Raw genomic sequence first — 8,367 nt, forward strand, 5'->3', positions numbered from 1 at the left:
CACAAGCCCACCCGCGCCAAACCTCAGCCAGTCACAGGTCAAGGCTCACCTCCTGCCCAGCCCCGTCCAATCAGTTACCGCCCTGTCCACTCTCTCTCCGCCCCGGAGCACAGCACCCTATAAATGTACGCGCAGTCCTTGAATAAAGCGGAACTTCCCTGGCGAACTGTTAGCCCGGGTCTCGCGTGCTTCCTTCGTCCGTGCGTCCCTTCACTAAAAAACAACAGATTTTAAACTGTAATACTAAAAAGTGTTCAAATAATCCAAAAGGCAGGAAAGCAGAAGAAATTAAAAACAGAGGGAACAAATAGAAAACAATAAAACGGTAGGCCTAAATTCAAACATTATTCACAATAGCCAAGAGGTGGAATCAACCCAAATGTCCACTGAAGGATGAACAGATAAAATGTGTACAGTTGTCCCTTGGTATCCATGGTCCCCCCAAGGATACCAAATCCACGGATGCTCAAGTCCCTTATATAAAATAGAGTAGTGGGCTGGCCAGTTGCTTGGTTATTACAGCGCCGCCTTGTAACACCAAGGTCAAGAGTGTGGATCCCCATACCGGCCAACCACCAAAAAACAGATAAATGAAAATAAATTCAAACATTTGATAATTAATTAAATAATTAAATGTAAATGGTATAAACACACAACTGAAAAAGATTGACAAAATGGACCAACAAAAAATGATCCAACTATGTACTGTCAACAAGAAACTCACTTCAAATATAATAATATAGGTAGTTTAAACGTAAAGGATGAAAAAAGGTATGCCATGTAATAAACTGGAATCAAAAGAAAGTCGGAACAGAAAGGAAAACCAGGGATACAGAAGGATATTCCATAATGATAAAAGGGTAAATTTACCAGGAAAATATAACAATTCTAACTGTGAATGCACCCAACAATAGAATTTCAAAATGCTTAAAGTAAAAACTAACAGATAGAAAAGGAGAAATATGCAAATCTAATTATAGTTGGAGACTTCAACAAACCCCCTTCAGTAATTGATCAATCTGGCAGACAGAATATCAGCAAGGTTACAGAAGAACTAAACACTACCACCAACTGACTGTATTTCATTGACCTTTATAGAACACTCCATCCAACACAACAGTACACATGGAACATTCATGAATGTAGACCATATCCAGGGTTATAAATCAAATCTTAACAAATTAAATAGAACTGAAGAATAGAACATTCATGCCAAGAATGTTCTTTAACAGTAATGGAATTAAACTATTAATCATTAACAAGGAAGATAACAGAAAATGTCCAAACACTTGGAAATTAAACAATATACTTCTAAATAATCCATGAGTCAAAGAGAAAGTTTCAAGGGAAATTTAAAAAAACAGGTTTGAAATGAAAGAAAATAAAAATCCAACATAAAAATTTGTGAGATGTAGGGGCTGGCCCGTGGCTCACTCGGGAGAGTGCGGTGCTGATAACACCAAGGCCACGGGTTCGGATCCCATATAGGGATGGCCAGTTCGCTCACTGGGTGAGCGTGGTGCTGACAACACCAAGTCAAGGGTTAAGCTCCCCTTACCGGTCATCTTTAAAAAAAAAAAAAAAAAAAAATTGTGAGATGTAGCTAAAGCAGTACTCAGAAGGAAATTTACAACACTAAGGTTTATACCAGAAAAGAAGGTCTCAAACTAGTAATCTGAGCCTCCACTTTAAGGAACCAGAAAAAAGAGCAAAATTAACTCAAAGCAAGCAGAAGGAAACAACAAAAACAAGGCAAAAATCAATGAAATTGAAGAAAGAAAATAAAGAAAATCATTAAAACTAAATGTTGGTTCTTCAAAAAGATCAAAAAATTATAAACCTAGGGCCGGCCCGGTGGCGCACTGGATAGTGCGCCACTTGGGAAGCGCGGCGGCGCTCCCGTCCGAGGGTTCGGATCCCACATACAGACCGGCTCCCGCTCACTGGCTGAGCGAGGCGCGGGAGCAACACCGAGGCTTGCGATCCCGTTGCCGGTCCCCGGTCCGGTACGGGGGCAACACTGAGGGTTGCGATCCGTTGCCGGACACGGAAAAAAGACAAAAAAAAAAAAAAAAATTATAAACCTATATAACTAACTGTGTCAAGACAAAAAAAAAAAGGAAAACACAAATAAGGATATTATTACAGATCTTACATACATTAAAAGGGAACATTTTTACAAACTTGTACCTATAAATTCAACAATGAGATGAAATGGACACTTAAAAACTCAGTTTACCAAAACTGACACAAAGAAATAGAAAATATAACTGCACTATACCTATTACAAAAACTGAATCTAAAATTAACCATTCCCAAAGAAAATCTAGGTCCAAGTGGCTTCTCTGGTAAATTCTATCAAACATCTAAAAAAAAAAATCAGCAGCGATACTATATGAACCCTCACACCTCATAGGCTGGGATGAGAATTAAATGAAAATTTGTAAAGAACTCTGCACATAGTAATTGGGTTTTGTTTTTTTTTTCCTCCAAAAGATGACCAGTAAGGGGATCTCAACCCTTGACTTGGTGTTGTCAGCACCACGCTCTCCAAAGTGAGCAACCGGCCATCCCTGTATAGGGATCCGAACCTGTAGCCTTGGCATTATCAGCACCGCACTCTCCTGAGTGAGCCAGGGGCCGGGCCTCATAGTAATTGTTACATGTACACAGTAAACACCATATAAACATTTATTAAATAAAATAAAATCCCGTCAACAGATACACATTTCAAATAAAAACTTTGGGCTGGCCCGTGGCTCACTCGGGAGAGTGCGGTGCTGATAACACCAAGGCCACGGGTTCAGATCCTATATAGGGATGTGAGCGTGGTGTTGACAACACCAAGCCAAGGGTTAAGATCCCCTTACCGGTCATCTTTAAAAATAAATAAATAAATAAAATAAAAACTTAGCTCTTCATCTGAAGATTAGCTGATACTTGTGTATTTTAGGTCAAAATAAAATGTTTAAGGTATGCTTTTTATCTTTTCCCCCCTGCTTAACATTTTTGATTAACATGTTTCAAGCATATTGGAGGACTTCAACTATTTATTAAGTGCCACTGTCAACCCCACACTGCCTAGCATAGTGTTTTGTACAAAACTGTCACTCATTTATCATGTTAACTAGTAGTAAATTTAACTAAAAATAACATTTTTTTGAATACCACCAATTTATATTGTTTTAGATTTAAGGAAAGGAAAAGAATTTGTTCCACTATTTTGTTAACTTAAGTACTGAGGATTTTGAACTCCTATTCAATAGATCCCTATTCTACAAGAAGAAACTAATCATTAAAGACAAAGACACTAAACCACAAAAGTAATAACTAAGAGCACACCCTAAGTAACTACCTGTACATAAAATAAATCATTAGACTCAAAAATAGTTAATAAAGACTGATTTAATTACTATTTCAGAATTTGAAACTGTGTTTTCAAAGCTAATATAAACTTGGTATCTTTTATGGGTAGGAATATTAATTTTAGGGACGATAAACTAAAAGTTGATAAAATAGTCCAGTCAACAGTTACTGTTTATATATATATATACAAACAAATACATACATACACAAAAACATGTGTACGTGAATACATTATATACATACTAATATTGTCCAATACCTAATTTAAAATTCTTTAAGAGATTATTCCAAGATCACTTTGTACCTCAAATCTTTACTGCCATTCATTCACTCACCAACATTTGTTGCATGCTAGTCTATCAGGCACTGTGCTAAGCCGCTTGTACACGAAAGACATTTACATGAGAGCTGACTGTGGCCTTCAAGGAGATCACAATTTAATGGGGTTAAGTGACATAAAAACAAACCTGAAACAACCATAGGTTGAATGCTTCCTCTTAGATTGTTTGGGGGAGGAAAGTAGAGACTGCTGCAGCTCAGAACTGCTGCCCAAACTAGTGAACTGCCCAGAAGTCGTGATCATGAAAGCTCTATTCAAAGTAGCTAAAACTAGGGGGAAAAAAAAAGTCCTAAAGGACCAGCTTCAGAGTCTGTAGCTCCAACAGTACCAAGTGAAGAGGGGAGAGAGCAGAGGCAATCACAGCTAGAGAGATTTCTCAATATATACAAAAACTTTTGTACCTGAAATGTATAATTTATTCTGAACACTTTTTCTTATAAAATAAGTGATACGAACAGATTTAGGTATGACCACCACTATAATGCAGTTATGAATATCTGAAAATGAGGTGTTAGAAGGCATTTTCAAGGGCCGAGCCCGTGGCGCACTCGGGAGAGTGCGGCGCTGGGAGCGCACCCGCCACGGGTTCGGATCCTACATAGGGATGACCGGTGCGCTCACAGCGCTCACTGGCTGAGCGACTGGCTGAGCGCTGTGCGGCCGGTCTCAAAAAGGACAAACAAACAAACAAACAAACAAAAACCCCCCCAAAAACTGCCCATTCATTTGGTTTAACCTTTATTTGTTTTAATGTTTTCTCTGGGGTTGCTATTGAATGCACAGCTTTGGAAATTCTGTTTGGTCAAATAAGATTTTATGGATATGCATGGAAAATGTTAGGGCTAATTGTATAACAATGTTAACTGTTTTGTGTATCCAGGCTATTGAATTTACCTTGTGAGAAGTAATAATTATGCACCTACTATATATAGAATCCTGTGAAAGTATGTCACATATGGATTGCCAGGAAGTTTACTGAATTCTCATACTATAAACTCCAAGCAAATCTTCACTGATCAAACTAATCGAGATAAAAAGTTTAATAAAATAAAGGACTACAAAACCAGCAGCATCACATTTAATTCACAAGAAAGTGCAGGCTTCAGAATTCAGAAACGATCAAAGTTTTCTGCAGGGAACTATAAATACTGGAATGTATGGGCATTATGGAAGAATCTTTATCTTGTTTCACAATAAGATATAAAAACATTATAGAAAATTCATCAGGTATATTTTTTTACCAAGAGTTTTTAAGGTATATTTTTATAAAGTTGTACTAATGGATTATGAGCACTATTGAATCCTTCTATCAATATATCATGTTACAGTCTCAAACCGTATTTTAATGGCTATCTAATATTTCACTGATTACTAAATCCCCTGGGGACAGCCTTTTGACACATACCATGTAAATAATGCTGAAATAAGTATTCATGTGTATATTACTTTTCTTGTATTTGAAATTCTTTCTTTCTTTCTTTTTTTTAAAGATGACCAGTAAGAGGATCTTAACCCTTGACTTGGTGTTGTCAGCACCATGCTCTCCCAAGTGAGCCACAGGCCGGCCCCCTTGAAATTATTTCTTTAATACTTTGTTTTCTAGTTTTATTTTTTAATCAAAATAGGCTACATATCATGGGACTTGATCCTGATTATTTTAAAAGAATGAGAGCTTAAATAAAATAGACTAGAGTGGGGGATTCTGTAGTTCCTGATCATTCCGAAACCAGAAGCACAGGAAGAGAGGGAGAAGGAAAAATAATTTGGACAAAATAACAACACTACTTTAAAAATGAGAAGATTTAAAAACTGGATGATTTGAAAATGTAACATCAACACTTGAGGTTTTACACATTTTTTTTTAATCTTCTAATGACTATTATCAAACCCTCCTATCCCAGAAGATGTGGTCCTGAGGAAGGTGTAAAAACAGTTTCCCATAAACTACTGCTTTCTAGGTACAAGAGTCAAAAGCATTCTCTACTTGGAGAAGGAGGGGGATAAATACATATATATCGGGCCGGCCCGTGGCTCACTCGGGAGAGTGCGGTGCTGATAACACCAAGGCCCCGGGTTCGGATCCCATATAGGGATGGCCGGTTCGCTCACTGGCTGAGCGTGGTGCTGACGACACCAAGTCAAGGGTAAAGATCCCCTTACCGGTCATCTTTTAAAAAATAAATAAATAAATAAATAAATAAAAATAAAAATGCCTTTTTTATGGCCTAATGAGTTTTTTAAACCACACACAATGTTTAATACCACAAGCAATTTTAGATAGGATGGTGCCACAATAATTACAAAAGTTTCTTGTTAGGAATAAACAAAGTACATTTACTGGACAAATATTTACTGAGAATCTACCATGTGCAAAGCACTGTGTGGGGCTATCCCAGGTATGAAGAAACACCAAACAAGACAGACATGGTCCTTGCCTTCATGGCCCCAAGAGCCACCTACTATATATCAATTATTATTTTATTGTACTAAAAAATACATAAGGAGGCGTATACATAAAGATTGGTCACGAGTTGATCGTTTTTGAAGCTGGATGAGGAGTGAATTTATTATACGCTTTACTTTTGTCTGTCTAAAATTTTCCGTAATAAAAAGTTAGAAAGTAATAAATAGATAAGCATAATTAAAAAAAAAATTACAATCCCCCCAAAAAGCTGTTTCAGACCAGACTTCACGTTTACCACTTAACAGAAAGTGAAGGTGGCTGTGTCTTACAACTATCCTACAGTCCTATTACCTAATTATTAAACGGACGCTCTGGGGTCCGATCCTCGTTGAAGTTAATGCTGGTGAGCCTCAACTCCTCGCTTCCAGCACCCCGGAAGAGCGCTGAGAACACGATGAGGAAAGGGACAACGTCAGGGCCGGTCGCAGGCTCCTCACAATGTCTCTCACCACACACGTAAGGTCTGCGAAAGGGGGCAGAAGCCGGGGCCTTGCTTCAGCGAAAGAAAAGGTAGTTTTCTCCAGCCGATCGGGACCCAATTCCGGGCCACTCAGGAAACAAGCCCAGGAAGCCACCCCGCCCGGCGGAGGCTGCGTGGACTGGGAGACGATCAGCCTCTCCTGGCAGTGGAGACCCCGACCTTCCCGAAGTCTCCCTGGGCCCGAAGACACGGGGTAGGGGTGTCACCGAAGAGCCCAGGCCGCGACGTTTCGGCACCAGGGAAGAGACGCCTCGGGGCAGGGAGGACAACCGGAAAGTCTGGCGGCTTTGAGCATCTCCTGCCACGCCCCTCCGTCCCCCAGCCGGGGCCGGCACCTCCGGCCTGACTCCCACTTCCAGGAGCCTTCCCTTTCTCCTCATCTGCCACCTAAAGGGTCGTTTGAATCCGAGACCCTAGCGTTGGTTGGGGAATGCTAAAGCCGGAGTGCAGAGCGAAGAGGAAGACGATAACCCTCGACGACGAGAACGACACACTCACCTGGCCAAATGCAAGCGTCAGAACAGCAGAGACGAACTTAAGAATCACAGCCCAGCATCCAAAATGGCCGCTCCATCGGCCTCAGCACAGCAAGCCCGGGCGGATGGATCCACGAGACAGAGCTAGCCACGCCCTCCTCCCCAAGCATTGGCTGCGCTCCCGTCGCCGCCGGGACCCCGCGCTGAGGGCCCAGGGTTCCCTCCCTCGCCTCCCTACGGAGTCGGCGCGGCCAGGAACTACTTACTGCGGCGGAGGTGCGGACCTTGACTTGCGTGGGTGCCGAACATGACGTGCCAAAGCGACGACATGCCGATTGGGTCACCTGCTGCTGGCGCGCCCTGGATTTTGCCCTGGGCGTGGTAAGGTTGGCGGGCGGTGGCTCGTTGTCCGGTTCCGAGCCCTTCTTCCGGATTGTTCCAGTCGCGGAAAAACTGGTTCCAGTGCTGCCTCTCCAACGCCGCGCGTTCCTCGCTGAGATGTGCTCGCGTCCCTCGCTGGACTCTCCGCTCGTTCTCGAGTCTCGGTTTCTGTCCCTGGGCGGAGTGTCCGAGCAGGTTTCGACCCCTGTCTGGCAGCTCGCTGCTGTTTATCCAACTCTTCATCCACCGACTCTCCATTTCCATGTATGGACTCTGCCCCGCACTTAAGCCAAGTCTGATTACCCTTTCAAGCAAAATCTCCCCAGTGTGTGTTGTTTAATTCTGTAATGTTTCCTCAACACCACATTCTCTGGCAATTTCCCATATTTGTCTTTGTATTCAGAGGAATCTTTTTCATTTGCTTATCTTTGTTTCATTTGGTTATCATTTGGAAGGGGCTTCCTGGGCTCTTGGCTTCCAGAAGGAGCTAATCCTGCCCCCTGCAGGAGAACTCTATCTACGGAGACCGGGATTGTGGGTTGCTAAATTGTACTGGGGCAGTCGTAACATGAGTACGAAGCTAGGCGTTACCGTAAGAGGTTTATAAGAATTTGGAAGTACTGTGTCTTTATAACCATTTGCATAATTTCGAAATAAGACCAGATTTCAGGACCTCAAGATATACAGTATTAGGTTCCTTTAAAATATGCGTGATCGTTTTTTTTTTCCTCCCAATAAGTTCTGCAACAAAATAATGGTATCAAAAAAAAAAAAAGTGAGGGCGGGCTGCTCTAATTTAGAAAGCCCTAAAGACACAGCAACCAAATGTAGTGTGTGGACGTTGTTTAGACAGTGTTTC

The 8,367-nt window shown here is 41.4% G+C and overlaps 1 protein-coding gene across 3 annotated transcripts in view; it reads right to left on the reverse strand.

Annotated features, from left to right (window-relative positions):
* Nucleotides 1–7,734, reverse strand: part of LOC103597206 (IST1 homolog) — a 29,228-nt gene extending 21,494 nt beyond the window's left edge. Inside the window, exon 1 of one of the 3 annotated variants that reach the window (XM_008581018.1) lies at nucleotides 7,394–7,734. The gene's annotated coding sequence lies outside the window, so the exon portion shown is untranslated. Of the gene's footprint in view, nucleotides 1–7,149; nucleotides 7,352–7,393 lie in introns of those variants that run through there. The other 2 variants (XM_008581017.1, XM_008581016.1) reach the window with 2 other exon arrangements.
* Between the last annotated feature and the right edge of the window lie 633 nt (nucleotides 7,735–8,367).

This window comes from Galeopterus variegatus, unplaced genomic scaffold, assembly GCF_000696425.1.
Source record: "Galeopterus variegatus unplaced genomic scaffold, G_variegatus-3.0.2 Scaffold2236, whole genome shotgun sequence".
NCBI lineage: Eukaryota > Metazoa > Chordata > Mammalia > Dermoptera > Cynocephalidae > Galeopterus > Galeopterus variegatus.